We start from the raw sequence: 22,948 nt of genomic DNA, 5'->3' as shown, positions 1-22,948 counted from the left end.
AAAATTCTAAATATCAATTATCGGACTTTACCAATTAGTATTTCCGATGTTTGATGCTTAAAATAAGACTGAAAATAGTCAATTCTTCCACTATAGTTTTTGTAAAGTAAAATATAGAACACAGTTGAAACAAATCTCAATAATTTATAGATGTATAAATACTTTTCTCTTATTTTACTGGCAGTTACAGTGGCATGAGCTATAAATATTTATAGAGCAGATTTTGTTTAAAAAAATATGCTCATTGATAAGTGCACAATATGTTAAGATATTGAAACTGTAGTTAACAACAGATTCAAAGCAGTTTATTGAGGAGATTTCTTAATATCAATGCAGCTTTGTAAGAGTTTATTTTTTTAATTCGTTTTTTTTTTTTTTTGATAATTTGTAATGCTTTTAGTCATTATAATTGTGTTTCTTGAGACTTTAACGAAAGATGGTATTTTTATTCCATTATTCATGTAAGTTTCAGCTACTGATTAAAATTTCATCTTTATCTTGATCTTTTATATTGATAAATATCATACATACTTAGTGTTTATAAGACAGTAGTTGATATATATTATATAAGAGTAATTTAGTCAGAAGACTTACAGTAGGACTAAAAATATACCACATGTATTACCAATATGTGCCTAAAATACATTTAGTTGGGTGGTCAATAAGATGAGCATGTATGTGAGCGCAGGCGACAGGAAACAACAGCATGACTGTAGATAAAAACTAGCAATTAATTGGTCCTATTTGGAGCAAATCTATAAATATTGTCAACAGAGAGGCATTGTATTTGAATCAGTACTGACAAACAAAAACAAAAGCTACAATTGCACAGAAAGAAAAGAACAAGAATAAAAGCGCTGGAAATTATTGGCTATAAAAAGTACCTGGTATGAGTAAAAAAAACAAAAACAAACACACAACAACAAAAACAACCACCACCGAAAAGGGAATAATAATGAAAACGCTGTGGCAGTCCTATGCTCCACAGGTTATGTAAAGGACTAAAAGTGAAGTCAAATACTTTTATACAATATTCAAAAAACCTTTTTTTTTAAACTGGTGCTGAATACTTTTTTAAAACTGTATTTACAATCACGTGTAGTAAATGACCCAATTAATACATATTCTGTGGCATATGCCGAACCTATGTATAACTTCTATACTTGTTTAGTAGACTTGATCTAAAAAAAGACTCAATAGATTGAATTAGTCGCAGATATCTATGGATTAAGTATTGACGAATATATATTGTAATCTTTTGAGTAGCCTGACAAACAGACACACTTTTTAAACAGGTCTACAGACAATGTAAAACTGATTACCAAATGAGAAAAAAAAAACAGTTCTTTGAATTTTTAAATGTATATTGGAACTTGATTGGACGTTCATGCAAATTGTCAGATACAAATCCATGTATTATTATACTGTATAGACAAAAGACCGTTAAGACATATTCATACCTTTAATCAAATTCAAACAATATCTTGGTATTGTATTAAAACGCATGCGCTAAGCTTACGAAGTTATTAGAATTTGTCGATGCTTTGAATAATGTTGTTTTTTTTTATTAACATATTTTTTACTCACCCTACTGCTAAATTTGAAGGTTGTCTTAGTTTAACGCATAGCTTTTCATAAATCAACTTAACAAAATACCCATCCTGAGTTTACTTTATAAGCATTATTTTCTAATATCAGTTTAAATTAAAGTTTTATTAGAAGTTAAACGAATACAGCATTTTTAGCCAGAATTTTTAAAATCATTTTTAAAGACTTCTTTAACTATTTTTAATTCACTCCGCGACATTTCATCTTCCCCACAAAGATCAAGACTTTTTTTTAAATTTGTGGTTTGGATTTACATAATTTCATTGTATCTAGCTCTTATTAGTTTCATTTATTTTTCTGTTTGTATCTTCTGTACTGTTTTGACTACTGATTTTACCGATTTTTTTTGCTGGCACTTTTATTCGCCAGTTTGTGTAAAACAATACCGGTAATTAATTAATCGTAATAGAAATGGAAGGTTATGCGCTATGAGACCGTGTTTAACCAACTTTTCATTTTGTAAAGCCTAAACCAAGTCAACTTTTCTGGTTTGAACCCTAATATTGCCATTTGTTGTAAGGAATTACCTTTTGACTAGTCCTTTCCACTCCTGCCTATTTTAATCAACTTGGTCATTTTGTTATTACCCGTCATATCATGAGTGATTCAAGACATGTCCACTGTTACCAGATGCACGGATATTACAGAACATGTAGATAAATATTTGAACACTCATTAAAACTGAATTTCGATTTTTTTATTTGAGCTCTGATTTCGTAGGTTATTTTTCAAAGTATATTATTTTTTTTTTTAAATTTAAATGTTTCTGTTGCTCTCTCTTGTTGAAATACTTATGAAGTACTGATACTTTCATAGATACTTCTCATTAAATAATATTACTCATTAGACTCTCATTACTTTAATTTCATACAATAAATTTTACCATTTTCAAATTTGATTACTTTCAATATAAGAAATAGTTAATTTTTAATCACTACTGATGCTTGTTAAGAAAACATTTTCTTTTTCTGTTATTTATCGGCTTAGTGTCAGCAACATGAACTACGAAAGGTTGGAATCATAACTGTTTTTTTTTTATTTCGATTCATTTAGTCTAAAAACACAAGTGCGTACAAAGTCATGACAAACCATTGAAATTGAGGCTTTTTTTTCAGTGTAGTATAGTTTAAAGACTGGTAAAATGGAAATCTAGTCCATCTTAGGAATATTAGTTTTGATAATACTGTTATATATATGAAACAATTCTATAATTGCAAATGTCTATAAAAGTTAAGTGTCTACTCAATCGTGCTTTGTTTGCACCACATACATAGTAATCATTCCAATATAGACGTTAAACAAATTTCGGCAATTTCATAAAAACTGAATTAATCTCAAAATTTCACGACTTAATAGAGTTTATTCGTAATAATTGCATGGTTAAGGCCTGTACAAAATACTTTTCGTTATCGGACCAATATTTTTCTGTTATTTATCGGCTTAGTGTCAGCAACATGAACTACGAAAGGTTGGAATCATAACTGTTTTTTTTTTATTTCGATTCATTTAGTCTAAAAACACAAGTGCGTACAAAGTCATGACAAACCATTGAAATTGAGGCTTTTTTTTCAGTGTAGTATAGTTTAAAGACTGGTAAAATGGAAATCTAGTCCATCTTAGGAATATTAGTTTTGATAATACTGTTATATATATGAAACAATTCTATAATTGCAAATGTCTATAAAAGTTAAGTGTCTACTCAATCGTGCTTTGTTTGCACCACATACATAGTAATCATTCCAATATAGACGTTAAACAAATTTCGGCAATTTCATAAAAACTGAATTAATCTCAAAATTTCACGACTTAATAGAGTTTATTCGTAATAATTGCATGGTTAAGGCCTGTACAAAATACTTTTCGTTATCGGACCAATATTTTATTTATATAAATATATTTCTGATTGATTTGTCCAATGGTTTTTGCCAACATCCGTACAATTGTAAAGATCATTTGCATAACATATCAAACGATGATGTTTAAATACGAATTGAAGACTTTCAATATTTAATACTACAGGTTCCACTGAAAATATAATTCCAACACCAACTGTGAAAAAAACTGTGAAAAATGAAGGAGGAAGTGGAGGAGATAACACTGGACGAAGTGGTACAGGGACGGGAGGTACAGGCACTGGGACGAGAGGATCAGGTACTGGAACGGAATGTACAGGTACTGGGAAGGAAGTTACGGGCACTCGAACGGGAGGTACATGCAATGGGAAAGGGAGGTACAGACACTCAGAATTGGACTGCTAGTGTTGGAAGTAGATGAAGTCAAGCTACTCGTAATTGTCTTTATATATATTGATATTGTAAAGCAGGGAACCTGTTTTATTCTAGATTGTCTGATTTTATTTGAGAATTTACAAAAAATCTTTTAAATTGTTTTCTGTTAAATTTACCATGACAGAGAATTTTGCAATCGTCATGTAAAGCTCCATAAAACTAAATTACATAAATTAAAAATAACTTACTATATCTAACCATGAACGTAACTCTTGAGAATGATGTGACGAACTGCAGAAGAAATATAACAAAGACATTGACGTTTTCCACATATTCAAATGAATTGAAAATATATTGATGTTAGTAATTAATGGTCAAATATATGGCCGTTACAAACAAAATATTCTTTTTCATTTATTTTTGAAAATATCTGTTATTGAACAGATGAAATGATCAATAAATGACCGGTTGCAAGATATGATCTGCGCATTATTTAAATTATCATCTGTTCATATGAAATGCATTAATTTAATAAGTTTAAATTTCATCGTGTCCTTAAAATTATAATTTTCACAGCAGCGGCACCCACGCAAACAACAACTCCAGATAACTCGGCATCATTTTCCAAACACAGACTGTTTGTGCTAGTAATATATCCGGATTTTACTACGCTGCTATAAACGAATAATGAAAAATGAGTTTATTATGTTTGAAAATGATCAAAATTACTCATATAATGTATATTATAGATACAATTCTTGATTTGAGAGGTGTTTGTTTCCATACGGATCACTACTGATAATTTTCCTTATATATTTTAAAATTAAATTACTTATATACCTTGATGCACTACTTCTAATATATATACAATATATAAAGGTCAGAAAAATTCCCAACGATGTTAGAATTGTCAAATTTGCGATGCAAATTTTTGGTCGTTCCCTCCGCGGGTACTATCCAATTTCTAAATTTTAAATGAAAAATGCGTAGTTTTTTCTAATATTGATAATAATCGAAGCGACAAAGTAGATATGAAATATGCAAATTGTCTCAATTCCTTTTTTTATGTAAAACTCGCACACTCTATAACTGTCGTGGAATGATACTTGTATAGCTTGAGAGAGGTATACATCTGTCAGACCTTTTCTACCAACAATTGATTGATTTGCAATGTAGCACTAATGTAGTGTACTGAATAAACAGCATACCAAAGAATATAACTTTAATACATTTTCATTATTTTCTGTTTTATTCAGAAGTTTTCGCGATCAGAATTAAAATTATTTGAATGCGTTTTTTTCTAAATGATACAATTGGCATTTTTGTGCATATTAGTGAACGTTTTTTTAACAATCTTTCTTTAATAATACGATGTTTATGGGATATTTGGGCTTCCATTGTACTGGTCAATATCAACATTAACTTTACATTTTAATAAAAAAATAATTAAGTAATATATTTATGGTCCATATTATATTAATTTCTCTCACCGAATATTTGATGTAAAGCTTATTTCTTGGTGTTGTATTGTTTCATCTGCGTGAGTCACTGTGTGTAGCCTTTTCTGTGCTGCGAAGAGATCCTCTCACCCTATAGTTTTTTTTTAGGAATAAAGCCTATTTTTGTTTTTCTTTTCTCCTAGTTGATACACAAGTGTTGTATTCTTATATTACTGGTTATAAGCTATAGAACAAAAACTAAAAATAATGTACAAGTTAAAACATTTGTTAATTCTAAATAAGCAGAAATGATTCTGTTCTCTTATCTAAATATAAAAATTGTCTAATTTGAAAATAATTTGTGTAACTTTATTGAAGCAAATTCTACCTTTTATTTGAAGTTACAATTGGATCTTCTAACAAACATTTTGCTGTTTTAAAGGACCAATTTCATCTTAATCACATATGCAGTGTCAAATCTCTATTTCTCTAACTGACAAAAGCCCGCTAGCACATGTAGTTACTGAAATCTATCCAAATCCTGAACAAGTATTGATGAATTTTATAACAAATTAGAAATGAAACCAGATTACATTTTTGTTACAACTTATACCTTGAATAAAAAAAAAACGAAACTACTCACGATAAGAAAATTATATTCCCAGTTGGCAAAAAGTGAATTTTACTTCAAAGATCACATAAAAGAATACACATACTACTATTTTCTTATTTGTATTTCCTTTTACAATTGTGATACCCCCCTTTTCTAGTGGCAATCAAAATTTGTCGACCCTATTGTCCTTGTGTCCCATCCTTTGTTTCATTTCATCATCTTTCATGTTCATTTTATCATCCCTTTCATGTTCATCGCCTGAATATAGCAGAAATATTGCTGCTCGGGCGTTAAACCCAAACAATCAATCAATCTAAATCTACATATATATTTCAACCTATGTACACATCACTCTGTGACTGGCGTGAACAGTCTAAGTTGCACAGTCGACACATCACGTTTAGGAAGTTCAAGTGTTGTATGTTGAATGGATAGAGAAGAAAAAGCATGGAACTTCACTGTTACAAATTGAGAATTAACTCATCACTTTCTTCCATCGACAGCATAAACATTGTTCCGTTGTTGAAATCGTGGTTTGTTCAAGTTGGACCATTTGCAGAAATGAAACAACCTCAGCTGGTACTTTTCAATATTTTAAAAGCTGTCCATACAGTTTGTAGACTTCAAAGCTAAAGACAGAAAACAAAATTGTTTTTTAAGGTAAGTGAAATCAAAATAAAGAAATTGAGGGAAATTGAGGTAAAATTGAACAAAAGTCACCATACCCAATGAAAATAAGGTACGTTTTTGCGTTAATTCGTGATTCAACATGAAACCAATACGAAATGACAGGCAAGATTCTTCAGATTAATTTTGACATATTTCAATAAAATCCGTGTGAGAACATTTGTTGTACCTAAATCGGGTAAAGAATATAACACACATCATGCAACTCATTCGTTGTGATATTCTTATGCATTAAAGAGAATAACTTTTGATAGAAAGAGCATTTTGTCGATGAAAAACCACAAGCTGCTATTTTTCAATATTTTTAGATGTTTCCATTACAGTATGTAAGTTTTAAAACCTAAAACGAGAAAAAAGTGATGTTACAAAAATTCAAGTAAAATTAGGATTAAATAAGTTGTTGGTAAACTAACAAAAAATACCATACTCATATAAAATAAGGTACGTTTTTGTGATGATTCGTGAGTCAAATAGCGACCAACATAGGACGATAGCCAACATTTGTATGTATAGGTATACCGAATTTCAAAGAAGTTCGTGAGGGAACATTTGTTGTATCTAAATTGCGAACGGCCCTCTGAATCCTTATGGCAAAATCATATCTTTTTCTATTCCAAAATAAAAACTCCCGAAGTTTTGTTTCTAAACAAATTAATTCAAACAAAACAGTGTCTTCTAATTGTGTGTTGTAATTTTAGTAAAATTTGGTCATTTGTACTTGACAAAGTAACCTTTTATAAATGACAATTTCTTTTCTTACGTTATTTTTCTGAACGTAATAGGACATGAAATAGTCCTGACGTAGCGGAAGGGACCCGTGCAGGTCGGGTGTCAAAGGAATAGGCCTGCAGCAGCTCTAAACTTGTCGTAAAAGGCAACTATATAATGCTCAGGTTGTGTGCCTCAGGTGGTGGAATGGGGTACCCCTGGCGTGTTACATGCTGGGGTTGTCAGGCTATAATACAGAAAACCTGACCGCAAACCGTAGTGGTGCACCGTGTTGGGAAAGATGCCACGTTCCTCGCACGTTAAAAAACCCTACTGTGGTATTCTCCCTGAGTTAGAACCAAAGGGCTCCGCCACAGGAGGCTAAATTGCCTGACCCGACCCTATCCAACTATTCCTATTTCTAGTGGGAATCAAAATTTCTCGACGCTCTTGTCCTTGTGTCCTATCCCATTTTTCATTTTATCATCATTTCATGTTTATTTTATCATCCACTTCATGTTCATTGCCTGAATATAGCTGAAATATTGCTGCTTGTGCGTTAACCCCAACAAACAAACAAACAAAAGACGTCGCGGAAGGTCACTGATTATGGTGCATCACTTTTTGGGCCTATAATGTCCTTCCGGTTATTCAACGTTATTCAACGTTTTCTAGAATGCCGGTGGAGTTTAAAACAATATTTGTCCTTGTGTCCCATCCCATTTTTCATTTTATCATCATTTCATGTTTATTTTATCATCCACTTCATGTTCATTGCCAGAATATAGCTGAAATATTGCTGCTTGTGCGTTAACCCCAACAGACAAACACACAAAAGACGTCGCGGAAGGTCACTGATTATGGTGCATCACTTTTTTGGCCTATAATGTCCTTCCGGTTATTCAACTTTATTCAACGTTTTCTAGAATGCCGGTGGAGTTTAAAACAATTCTTTTACATAGTTCAAGATTAACGAATCAAATGTAACATTACTTCGTTAATATTTTGCTATATTTTATGGGTTTTGTCCATCATATAAGAACGCGTTGTGAACTGTAGAAGTCTAATTGTTCGTTACGAGACTTTTGGTGGATGATTGTCTCATTGGCAATCATGCCGCATCTCCTATTTTTGTATTTGGTTTGTGCATTTTATACTCCCTACGTTAGGGTAATATGAATACCATTATTTGCTGAGAAAATGTTAAAAGAGACATGTCTTAAGCATGCACAGCCATTCATCGTTTTATTAGACATCTGCCAAAATCACATATTAAAAATGAAACCAGACATCGGTTTAACTATGTTTATTGGCTTCAATTAGAGGCGACACATACTTAGTTACCAAAGTTTTGATGAATTCTATTCATTAAACAATTAATAGGTTAAATAACATAATTTCAACACATGTGGTTATAGGAGATTAGGCTACAGTTCAATTACTGACGCAAGGGTTACATAGGTATAATAAAAACTATGTCCGTTTCAGATATGTGTATTCAGCGCTTATAAAACAAAATGATAACAGTTCTATACAAGCATTTAAAAAATAATTACTGGTTTGACCCATTAACTTTTATTTTCATTCTTTTAATGTAAAGTATAGTTGTTCCAATGAAAGTACATTTTCTTGTTTGGTATATTCTTTTTTTCGAAATCTGTATTATATAAAAGTAACTGCCTTCAAAATTTGTACAGGCAACATTGTTTTGTTTCTTTATTGACTTTGAAATAGTTTCTGTTTCAAAAACCTATACAGATCTATAAATGATATAATTTTCAAAGCTGTTCCAATGAACGCCATTCCCATTTTCCTTCCATATATGTATTAAAGGTTTTGCCGAAAGTATGCAATATCTTTGTCGATGACAAATGCCAGTGTGTGTGTGTGTGTGTGTGTATGTGTGTGTGTGTGTGTGTGTTTATTTGCGCAAATATACTCCAACGTTGATGCCACTTTGATTATAATGATTATTATCATTTTAAAATTTCATTTCCGAGACTGGAATTTGTATGAATGTTTAAACATAAAAGTGATAACCAATTCAGAATATGTTGTATCCCCATTTCCAAGCTATACAATTTTTACAGTTATGTGTATCAGTAATAGATTCTAAAATTCTATTGTTAAAAGTTGATCAGCTAATGTGCAGAAATCCGCAGTATTGAAAGTAAATATTATTTAGTATTATTTGGCTAATACTAAAAATTCGGATTGTTACATGTTGGTGAGTTGTTCGCCTAATTCAAAACAAACGAATCAGTGACTTTGACATCATTGTCAATTGCAGAAAATTTTGAGGTATTCGTATCTAGAGCAGGATAAAACAATGCCTTGCAGGCAAAAGTGCAAAAACACAAATTGTATTTTTTTACCTAATACGTGTACACACTTGTAGTTTTCTACGAGCTTTGTTTGAATCAGTAATATGCTTTAAAATATACTTGGTTTCTTAGAACCTTTAGAAAATGATATTGTCTGCATTTTGAAACCGAAATCGAGAGAACTATTTTACTAATGAGAGCCCTACAATCGATTTGGTCCTTTGATTTTTTTTGTCTAACTGACTATCAGTTTCAAATAATTCTTATATATATATATATATATATATATATAGAATCAAAATATATTCATTTTGAATTTTTAAGGAGGGAATGCCGTACATGTATTTCTCATGATAGTGTCTTTCTAAATTCCACATTAATTATCTTTGGTATTAAGTTTTACGATGATATCGGTCACAGAATAATTCTGCTTTGTGTAAACTTCTGGATACAAATTAACCGTTGTGATGTAAGTTCTACCTCATCGAAGTTTTTCAAACACATGTAGTAAAGTTCCTAGTTCAACAATTTCCAGCGTGCAGCTATGAGTTCAGACAAAACCTGGCAAACTTTTTCAAAAGGGTCTTTCTGTACATTTTATATTTTTTTTCGTTATCCATGGCTTTCCTCGCTCACATTTTGTTAACCATAGAAGTTTTCCTTGATGCTCTAACCTAATGATTTCATTGTAGAAGAGACTGAAATAGGCAATATTATTTTTAACAAATTTCGTTTTATTCACATGGTCTCAGAATTGACTGCAATTTGGAAAAGATCTCTGTATGCTTTGAAGATATGTAGTTGCTACCCGGTGTATCCCGACATAAATGTCTGTAAAATCATTTTTGCTTGATATCTTGCATAAACGAATAAGTTTTTGATTTTCTGAATAAGTTGATATTATTCATAATTTGTTTTATATGTAGAAATTGCTTTTTCAATATGTGGTTCGCGGATTGTTCTAAAAAAGTTCTAAAAGATCAACGTACAAATTACTTGCAATTATCAGACACAAAGGATGATGGCCCATAAGGCCGTATCCTGGCTACTAAAATAACCGTAGGACAAACTATCATTAATTTGAACAAAAACTCATTAATAATGTAATTTATATTCCAAATTAAAACAATTATGCATTAAGCATAAAAGAAACCTCTGGAAGGCCATTCAGGAAAGAAAATATGATTTTCTCACTCTTTTGCCCCTTATCGCATAGTAAGTTCCAGCGTTAACCAAGAAAACATTGAAAATGAAAGTGTGTACTTATTCATTCCTTCTACAGGTAAAAGCATTTATTGGTTATTTCTGGATCTCTATATCCATTTCGTAAAAAAAAGTTTAAAAAATCACGTTTAAAATCGCTTCAAAAATGAATGAGTCCCACTTTACCTATACTTGTATCATGTGACCTAGCTGCTTATCACATGATTAAACACCTGGTCACCCGTCTAATTACACCGCAGTAAGTAGAGGAGATGTATTAATTTGAGAATTTTAATGCCAAAGAATCGTAATTCTTTTTTTTTTTTTTTTTATAAAATAAAGTCTGAAATAATTTTTTTTTCGATCAGATTTCGATTTCGATATAATATATAGTCATTGCTGTGAACATGCATGCATATATGTGCATTTTGCGTGAATGCGCTGACTTTGAACCACGCCACTGTCTTATTACTTGAATCCATTGTTGGTTTTAGTATCCGTAGAAATCTCTTTAGATTTTTACTTTGTTATTTATTTTTGCGTTGACTGTAGTACAAAAATGAGAGGCTTCAAATAATCTCGTATATGCATTAGGGATTTTCCATTTGATTTGATAAGAGTGTGGGTGGCTATAAGTATATCTAAAATAAACGGGCAGAATTGAAATTTTTAAGAAGTCCTAATATTATTTTTTCTATATTAAATAAGAAATTGCAAAAAATAAAAATCATGATGGAAAATTTGATCCTAACCCCCTAAAAATGTAACGACTGCTCCCTCAGCGTATATAAAATAGTAACCCGCTGTATAACGATAAAGTTGCTTGTAATAATTGTAATTATCTCTTTTTATTCCCTAACGCGATCCAACAATATTAAGCGCAAACAAAGCTTTTAACTCTCTCTTGATACCTATTTTGAATGTTGGAAAGTCCAAAGTCATTTTCTTTATTCGCCTTTAATTCAAGGTTCTTGGTATATGTCTTATGAATGAAATGAAATGTAAAGAACAGTTCAATATATCTAACAATGTTTATTCAAAACTGCCTTTTCTATCCGGAAAAAAATATGTACAATTCACACATATCATGAATGTCTCTACCTTTATTTGATTTTGTAAAGTTTATATGCAATATATATATATGTTAAATCATTTTTGTGCGCATAAAATCCTGTTGCTCCAATTTCTTGAATATATTGTAAAATTTCCAACATCTCGTTCGAATTCAGTTTCACATTTCTGAACTTACGTCCGAAAAAAATGTAATCAGTGACCCGTAGTCACCAGATGAATTACTTTACCGGTACGCACGGTTCATGAAGTGCATGGATGTACATGTAAATCTTCAACGGTTATATGTCATAGTTGTGCTCAATAACCTACTGATGAAGCGTCTTTTTCAGGACATATTAGTTTGTTTGTTGGGATTTAACGTCCGAGCAGCAATATGTCAGCTATATTCAGACAATGAACATGAAATTGATGATACAATGAACATGAAATGATGAAATGAAAAAGGGACGGGGCACAGGGACAACGGGGTCGACAAACTTCGATTGCCACCGTAAATAGGGAGAGGTGGGTAGGGTCGGGCAATTTAGCCTCCTGTGGCGGAGCCCTGTGGTTCCTACCCCGGGAGAATACCACTGTAGGGTTCTTTAACGTGCGAGGAACGTGACATCTTTCCTATCACGGTGCACCACTATGGTTTGTGGTCAGGTTTTCCGTATTATAGCCTGACAACTCCAGCATGTAACACACCAGGTGTACCCCATTCCACCACCTGAGGCACACAACCCAGTTGCTCTGTGTGCAGAGCGCCCTATCCCCCGGCTAAGGTTCTGAGCACTATTTAGTCGCCTTTTACGACAAGCTTAGCGCTTCTGCAGGCCTATTCTTTAGACACCCGGACCTGCACGGGGCTCATGATATATTAGAGTCATATAACTGCTGGAATATGTGACAGTTTATTTTCATACATTACAACATTAGTTTTGGACCAAAATAAACTGTAATTTTGATCCTAAATTGACGTGTGTCTTTTCTGTGTTTCATGGCTTCCCTTTTTCTCCCCATCATCGTACCTCATGAAAATTCCGAAAGCGGTAAGTGTTAAGCTCCAATCGGGAGACAGATAGAAAAGCCGAAAGTAGACACGTTAACACCTATATATATTTTATTTCAAACTTTCCCATATTGAGCCAGCAACGGTAAAACATGATTTATAATTGTCTCATCTCTGTGGATTCCGTTTTCAGAGAACATACTTTTGATACTTATTGAAAAAACTATTATTTCGGGACGGGAGACCGAAATGATTTGTTGCTTAAAGCTTTTTTCAGGCGTAGATTTAAAGGTACAAAGCAAACATACTTTACAGGAACAAGTACGTGACTTTACCGTTGCGTGAATGCTTAGCGAGTTTTTTCTCACATTTACGTCGGGCTGCTAAAAGTAAACTTTCAATCTTATAACCTTCCCAATTTGAAGCTTCAATGCTTAATTATGCGCAGTCATTTACGCTAGATTTTATTTCTGTGGCTGAATCCAAGGTGAAAAAAAACATGCAATATTGACATTATGATATGGTCATGTAACTCTTATCACCTATTAAATATTGTACTTTCGATAACCTAAGTATCTAAGGTACCAATTACAAACACAATACAACAGAGAAGAGAGAAAAAATATATTATATCCGTCCATAACGAGGCCTCGCCACATGATCTTATGAATATCTAACGAATAGCGTCAAACATTACACTAATGTGTAATTGTTTTTTGTTTTTGTTTTTAACATAAACAGATAGAACAAGCATACAACTTAGTTTATTTCTTTTAAACGAAAATTTATTTTATTTTTCGATTTTGTTAAAAACAAAGATGAAAACATTTGTTATTATATTAAAAATTGAAACATGGTAAGTTTACTAAAGGGAAATAATTTCTTCTAGTAGGCGTTACAGAGCCTTATGTACCCTCATCCTTTGTTTTTTAATGGCACTTGAATTATTACATTTCAGATTACTTTTCCCTTGCTTTGATTTAACACAATGTCAAAAATTAACAAAATGCAGGCTTTTCGACCATGTATCACCATTTGCATAATTTTTACCTGGAGTGCTACTTAGTTGTTGACAAACTGATCAATTATGTATTATACAGACTGCCCAACGGACAGTCGTATTGAAAAAGAAATCGGCAATTACCCAGCTGGTCATTATTGTGAACTGTTCTGATAATGACAGATTTTCTAGTCATTATCAGAATATGGTGGATAGTTTACTTCAGGGTTAAGAATGATATACGACCTCCTTTTATCCAATAAAAAAATGGAATTTTTAACCGATATGAAATAATTGCTTTTACCCATTTCAAATAAGATGATTAAGTATATTTGATTATAAACATTAATAATATCAAAACTCATTAGAAAATCTTGATATCTTGTTATACCGATATAGAGTTGTAGTGTGGAATTTTTTTCTAAGTGATATCAGATTATATTTTTTCCTCAAAATGTGAATCTCATTTTTCCTAAGTTCAGCATGGTTTGTGCATATTAAGAGTTAAGTGAATTTAAGTTGAATTATCTCCCTTTTATTGTAGGTTTCATTTTTCATAAACGAACATTGGCTGTGAAAAAGAATTGTGGTTTTTGAGACGGAAAATGCTTGAATCCTGAACATGTTTAACCTGGGAATTCTACGGTGGTCAAATATAAAAACAATATGGTAAACAGAAAAAAAGCAAGTTTAATCGTATCGTTTGTCTTACAGAATCTTTATTCTGCATTTCATTATAATCCAAATGTAGAAAAGCTGGTAAATAATGGTGCATGATGTTTAAACCTCCCGTAATGACGTGTCCGGAAGGAGTGTTTTTGCAAGAACAGTCAGGAAACTTAATGTTGTCAATAATTTTGTTCTCAATCTCGAGGTTCTGCAATTGCTTTTTGTAACTGAAAATTTTGGATGCAACTGGTATAAAGGGTCTGTAGAAATCGATATCTATATTGAAGGCGACATTTATGTATAATGATTAGGGTAGGTTTAGGAACAGGAGTGTCCAGACCTGTTTTGTAAAGGGTTGTAATTGAGTGAGAGATACAAAAATGTATAGATTATAGTTTAGTTCGAATGTGAAGTCGACGAGGTTTTTGTATGAAAGAAAGAAAAAAACATCTATGGAGACATCATGCATATTTGGTGATATATAGTAGAGATGGCCATGAATCCTTGTCCGTCTTGATTTTTGTCAAATACGTTCATCACATTTATGTTACTGTAACATTGACAGGTTTCCTTTTCTTTTGATGTTGTCATTGCACCTGTAAGGTGTTGCACTACCTAGTCTGTGTATCAGTAATCTTGTTTGTCCCTACGATAGCTTTTACTTAGGATAGGACTGTTCGGTGGATGTATTTTTTTTTTTAGGAATACGAACTTTCAAAGAGAGGATTGAATGATCCTGAGGAATAAAACGTTGATGAACTGTCAGGAATTAGTGGCATTAATTCGGTATGTTGTATATTTGCTTCATAGAGTAATTTATCATCAGCAGCTTTTAAATCGTCTGAATAGAAGATCAAAAGGCAAAAAAAAAAATGTTTACAAGACGTTATGAAAGCAATTAATATCGAATTAGGAATCGAGTTGCAGCATGTTCTATCATGTGAAATTTCAGCAATGAAGCTTCAGTGTGTCACGGATTTCGAATTTTGTGATTTTGCAATTTAAGGTCATCGTCGGGGCAGACAAGTCTTACTACTGGGCTAGAGAAAAACCTTATAGACTTTTAGACATCAGTACCATCGACCAAGTATTGGAATATTGTATTATAAGTTTCTTTGATTTGCTACAACGCTCTGACTACACAATGAAACCGAAGAGTGTTTTATTATTATTTTGTTTAGGTTTTTGATCTCAAGACCATAAACGGATATTGTTCCGTCTAGTGTGTCAAGAAAAACTATCTTTCCTTGTCTGTCCATTATCAAAAATACTTACAAGTGTAACGTTGGGTTTACATACGGCTTGTGAAAAGTGCTTATACAAATACATTTTACAAATAACACATGATTTGTTTGTTTGTGTTATGTTATCTGCATAACTTCTTATTTTATCTCTAGAGGACAGTTTCTGATATCAACACAGAACCGAAAATCATTGTGAGATGCCTAAACGTCTTCCAGGCAAAGGTATGATAAAAACATAACTATCCTGATTTTGTTTTTCAAAATTAATACATATAAAGCTGATTGATAACATTTTCATAACTGTTTAGAATAATGGGAACACATATAACAGTTTGTATTTTGTGGTTATATTTAAATTGTCCTGATTTGTCAAATTAAACATAATAATAATTGGAAATTCAAATCCTTGTACTTTCATTTGAAGTCGAACACTGCGCGGGCATTGGATTTTACTGTTTTCATTACACCAATTTTTAAGTAATTCCTAAAATACATTTTTACGGTAGAAAAGTTTCAAACATAGCTCTTTCGTAATAATATATAGCTTATGCCTGAATATCTTATTACTAAAACATAGTAATTTGTTTTTAAAATTTTGCTCAAAACTAATGTTAAGCGAATGAGTTTCTTACTACCTTAACTAGGTATTAATGTGGTATTTTTTTAAAAATATTCTCAGAACTAATAATTTTACAACCTTTAAAGCATTTAGTGAAATTTTTACTGAAACATCTATCATTGTTACGTTAACACAAACCTCGATATAGTAACATTTGCCATTCAAGGTAAATGTATACCAATCTCTCCTTTATTTGAAAAGAAAACACTCACAGTCATAAATACAATGTCGTATAGCTCTTTGGGAGATTTAAAGTTGAAACTTTAAATAGTTAACATGAGATCTAAGGGAAAATCGAATACCAAACTGGCAGTTGTCATATTGGATGTACTTATCCAAGTATGAGTATGATACTATCGTTCAAAATCCATTATCGATTTTTATGTATTTTTACTTTTTGTATTTTTAGTTGGAAACCTAAGAATGGCTTCAGCATTTGTGTGAAATGTTAAAAACCATTATTTTATGGGAAAATAAATATCCAAAATATTTTATGCTTTTAAGCGTTCCGAAATAATTGAAAAATACAGAACTGCATGTAGTTCTGTTACCAATTCAGTTATGTCTACAAAATTCAAGCCAATAAGAATTTCAAGGTCACTCAAGGCTCAAGCATACTCAGGATTTAAATGTAGTGATGAAGATAAATATTTCAGAATGCGCACCAACTTACTTCCCCGAATTGGTTTTGTTTTGTTTTGTATTTTGTTTTTGTTTTGTTTTGTTTTGTTTTTTGTTTTGTTTTTGTTCGAAGTGTCTCGTTTAAAATTCTCCCACTAATATCTTCCTGTTTGCAAGGCAAATAATTGCAAGATAAATGTAAGCAATAATTATTGCTTGTTTATATTTACGCTTGGACAATTAGTGACTTAAATTATATTACATAACTACTTATCAAACGAGTCACATTCTTATCAAAACCATTATTTTACGATCTTGAACAAATCAATACCAAATACAAAAAAAAAATATTTTTTTTACGTTCAACGTAGCACAATATTAAAACTTGCATCTACCCCAATGAACTTGTGATAAAGGATGCTACAGACACTGTAAGGTGAGCCTCATATCTTGACTTACACTTAGAAATCAATGGTAAAGGAAAACTATTGACCACACTTTACGACAAACGTGATGACATTTCATTCAGAATTGTCAACTTTCCTTTCATCTGTGGCAACATCCCTTCAGCTCCTGCGTATGGAGTGTTCATATCACAACTTATACGTTATGCCAGAGCTTGCCGAAACTAGGCAGACTTTTTGTATCGCACTAGAACTCTAACAAATAGGTTTCCGGAACAGGGTTATGTTGCTACAAGATTGAAGTCATCACTACAGAAGTTTTATGGTCGTCATCATGAACTCGTGGAGCATGGACCAGGTGCACCGGTAGGGTAAGCGTCCTTTGCTTTTCTAGAAAAAAAGGCCGAGTTACTCATAAAAAGTTAAGTCCGGAGTAGACAAACGAGGAAAGGAAAACTATGACCCGTTGAATAAATTAGTTTTCATGGTGCTGATGGATACACCATAACGATTCACGAGTTCATGATGACGACCATAAAACATATAATGTTATATATATAGCACGTATACAAATTATATTTTTAAGCGTTTACAAATCGTTTACCCTTTATAGTATAGGATTGCACCTTCAGAAGAAGTTCAGTATTTTGATCTGTTAATAGAGCATCAGACACATTTAGGGCAATATCAATGTCAAACTGAAAAACTGTGAATAGTGGTACGTCGTAAATCAGTATAAATATTACATTCAAGTTCATGTAAAAATGGCTGTTTTACTCAATTTGTCCGCAAACCTAGTTTGGGCTACCCATGAGGTTACGCCTGAACAGGTGTTCGTTGAGTGAACTACTGTTCATTCGCGACCTGACCTAGCCTGCTACCAATATTATAATAAAATGGCCGTCAGCGTTGTTGGAAACATATAAACGCGCTTTAAAGACATGTAATGATCTGGAATTGCGCGTTTCGATCGGAAGGTTATTCCACAATCGAATAGCGGACGACAGGAAATAGTTCGAATACAAGGATGTTCTTGTTCGTATCTCTGATATGTTATTAGTTTGACAGGTAAAATGGTTATGGATGTTAACCCGCGCGTCTGGTACAAGGGTACTCAAATATTCGGGTGTGTCACCATTTATCATCATATAAAACATCACAAGCTTGTACTTTCGCCTTCTATCCGCGAGCTTTTCCCATCCGGTTTCTCGATATAGGCATTGTAACGATGTTGATTTTGTACCACCAGTTACGATACGCATTGCTTCTATCGGAACACCTTCGATCTCGTTAATTAAAATCTGTAACCCGTTGTCCCAAACTACATCTTCGTATTCTAGAATAGGTCTGATAAATGACATGTACATCTTTTCCAAAGTAAAACGGTCGAGAATCAAACGTACACGCCGAAGTACATTGATCCTCGGATACGCCTTTTTAACAATATAATCAATATGATCATGCCATGAACCATCGACCGAAAAGTAAATCCCCATATGCTTGTGATTGAACACCTCTTGAAGATCGAAATTATTCATCTCTATAGCAGGCTACAATTGTCTGACATGTTTACGTGATACTATCGTCGCTTCCGTCTTTTGAGGTTTAAACCGTACAAGCCATCGTGAAGCCCACTTGTGGATTTGTTTTTCAATATCTCTATTCAATGCTAGTGCCGCGTCGTCAGGAGTCTCCACTATAATGTAAAGCCTAGTGTCATCGGCAAATAATTTAATATAAGCATCAATTTCGTCAACGATGTCGTTTATGAAAATGAGGAATAATAAAGGACCAAATACTTGCGGAACCCCAGCTCTCACTGGTTTCCAATCAGAAAAACCGCTAAGTAACTTCGAAACCATAGTAGCAATAGACGACACAAACTTTCTTACCGTGATCCAAGGCTTGCCCAAACGAATTAGAAATGTCAATTAAGTGATTCACAGCCGAATCGCCATGCGTAAACCCAGATTGGTGCTGAGTGATGAACCGATTTTGTCTCAGGTAAAAATGTACATACTTGTATATGCAACGTTCCATACATTTTGTTATGAGTAAAGAAATAGGCCGATAATTTTTAACCCCTCGCACGTTCCCGTTTTTGAAAACGCGTTACGATAAGTTAAAAAGTCTACATAATGGATCTTTCAATTCGGAAAACGCGGTCTTTAAAAGTCTCGGACTGACAAGGTCAGGGTCAAATGCCTTACCAGTATTAAGGTTTTTGGGTACCTCTTCTACCTCGGATTCAAAAATAACGATTTCGGTAAGCTCGTTATAACATATGATAAGATTCGGAAATTGAGCATTAGAGTCATTCAGTTCGGTTTGAAGAACAAAAAAATCGTTAAATTCGTCCGCTTTGACCGTCTCATCGGTAATTAGACTACCATTTATCAATAATGGTGGAATGCCAACTTGTCGTTTCTTCATACCAGATAATTGGTTGCATATATGCCACCATGACTTCGTAGATGGATAGTTTTTAGTATTGGTACGTGCATGTAAGGTTGTTTTTGTTTACTTTCAGATATGTTGTCAACGCTGGAGTATAAATATCATTCAGCTACGTTTACCGGACCAAGTCTTTTTGGGATGGTATTTGCTGTAATGCTCGCATGCATCCATACAATGTTTTACAATGTTTTGTTTTTATTCATATGTGTATTTAAAATTTCCTTTCCTGTCACACAAAAGTCAAGCTTATGAATCAAGTCTGATTAAAAATATAATGATGTTTTGTAGTTAAACAACGTTTTTGCTTTGTTATTGCATGCTACGTGGGTTCCCGTTATAGCCAATATAATAAAAAATACTAACATTGCCATTGTAATTCATGTGTTGATTTATTTACGTGCAATATGCACAATACAATTATGAACATCATTAACATGCAGTTGAGTAAGTCATTTTTTCTGTTGCTTAATTCAACACAATTGGCATTATAATATATATGTAACCTTTTACTGAGGTAACTTGTTTTGTTAATTAAGGTTAATATGAATGAAAACAACTATGTTTTAATTGCTGTACATATGTCTTTCGTTTCCTATCGACAATGGGCTGTCAGGTATTTTATTGATTTGACATTCTGCTTTTAAAGCAAATTAATGTTATCTGGACAAACCTTTTTCACAAATAAATAAACAAAAATGACATTTTCGATTAAAATTAATTTGGATGAGTATTTTGGCCACGTACTTAGAGAATAATTAATTTCTAGCTAGTTTAATCAAATTTCTGAAATGCATCAAAAAGCTTTTCGACAGGACGTGTTTATGTCAAATAAGTCTCTTTTAAGACCTAGAAAATAGATGACGAAACATATCACTGTCCCACGCCATGAAACCAAAGAACAACTCAAAAATCTATGTTTATTCCATCGATCCATTGATTTATCAATATTATTATCTCTTTTTCAATTGTATAATCTTCAGCTATATTAGAATTGATTTCCCTGGTGTTCAGTATGATAAAAGGGTAAATTGGTGTTAGGAACAGTTCATCGTTTTTATCCTGATAATGTCAGTACAGGTTGTCACCTTAGTTTAAATTACTAAATACAAAATTTGAAACTTAATAAAAAAAGAACAAGTGATTATGGCTTCCTACATTACAAACATATGTGTTATTAAATAATAAATTAACATTCCACATGAAACACCACGTAGAGAGATATGATGTATTTTTAATTTAAATTTGAACACAGGAAAACTAAGCAAAGTCTGAAATAAATTTAGAATAATAAAAAAAAAACAACAAAAAAAACAACAAAAACAAAAAAAAAAAACAAACAAACAAACAAGCAAATAAAATCAAAACAAACAAACAAAAAAACAGACACACTTTACTGTTAATAAAATATGTTTATGGCAGTCGTTGAAACGGATTACAATTTAAAAATGGGTGCAGTTACGTTAGAGTACGTTGAAAATAGATTTGAAAGAAGTTCAGACAAGTTAACATTAAAAAGAAATATCTTTTGATTTTAAAGATCAATTAAAGTATGTTTAAAATCGTATGTCGCTGTTTAAAGTCGTGATTTCTTTTTTATTTTGTACAATCCAGTTCTCAATCATTGCCTTTATTAGAGAGACCACAGGAGGACAGCATTGAGTTAAGGTACATCACTATCTCTCTTTTGTAGACTGTGGTAGCAGTATAGGTCTTATTACTACTTTTTTTTCGTTGTATACCTCCAAAAATAAGTTTTGGGTACAATGTGCTTTGCAGACAAAACAATGTTGTTTGGGGATTTATCTGTATTTGTAATGTAAAGTAGACAATGGTGTTGGATATAGCAGTCTTTGGAAACTGATGTAGCATTGACACTCATTGACCTACATAAAAACTTTTTTTCTCAAAATAAGAGGCCTCACATACGTTACTCGCTCTGACAGTTAATCAATGTTAATCAATAAAAAAATAAATTACAGAAAGCAAGGGTATCAACAGTTTATACTATGAAAGTCAACGCATTTGCCAAAATCAATTATCTGATTACGAATGGACAGATATTACATAGGTTCAGTGAATAATAAGTTTGAGTTTACTCATTCCTCAGTTCTATTAACTTATTGTTACAAAATATAAAAATAGATGCTGATAGTCATTTCCAACTTCTTGAGAATTATACAAAGGGTATTGCCTATTCTTGTAGAGAAAATAATGCCAGAGACCAACTTCATTTCACATTTATAGGTTGAACATCTGAATTTTCAAATTTTGAATGTTGTGCATTATTTAATGCAGGTTGGTTCCGTTCTAGTTTGAACTCTGCTGTTAAAAGTAAGTTCAAATCTACATTTCAGAATCTAGTCTGTAATAAAATTTGTCAAGTTGCCTTTGTTTTCATTACGTTTTTTGTTGCTCCAATATTTGATGTTATTAAGCTTTACCATAGATAGCTATATTCACATCCGTCTAACATCCCTTTTTCGTAAGAAAACCATTCTAATTTAATGTATTTAATACAATACAAGACGATTTAGATTTACCAATAACATAAACCTTTAAAGTACTTTGGCGTGTTCCCACTACCCTCTTTAAAATCTGGCCACTGTGGAAATATATTAAATAATTAAACACGCCAAAAAATCAGTTCAAGAAAATCTGAGTCCCTTATTTCAACAGAAATAAAGAAACTGAATATAAATTACACTAATGTAAAAACTAATTACATGCACTACTAGCAGTTAACTGACATCCCAGCTCCGACCAGTTTAAACCTACAAAAATGTATGCCCCATCGTATATAAAATTAATCCAAATTCCTCCCATGCGGGGTTTAGAATCACGGTACATCATAAGTCCATTCAATAAAGACACAACCCAAGTCGTGACTTTAAATATAGTGTTTTAATTTCTATGTAAAGACCCTATGAGCGAATAAATGTTAATACCAAAAAGTGCTATCTTTAACGATTTGACAACAATATAATAACATTCTTTTACCGGTTCAATTAATTTAAACATTTCCCAGATATTTTTGTAAATTATCATTTAACATATTTTAT

The sequence above is a fragment of the Perna viridis genome, chromosome 11, assembly GCF_037379345.1.
Source record: "Perna viridis isolate PV_CMFRI_1.1 ecotype Kerala chromosome 11, ASM3737934v1, whole genome shotgun sequence".
Taxonomy (NCBI): domain Eukaryota; kingdom Metazoa; phylum Mollusca; class Bivalvia; order Mytilida; family Mytilidae; genus Perna; species Perna viridis.
Note: the sequence above shows the minus strand (reverse complement) of the source record.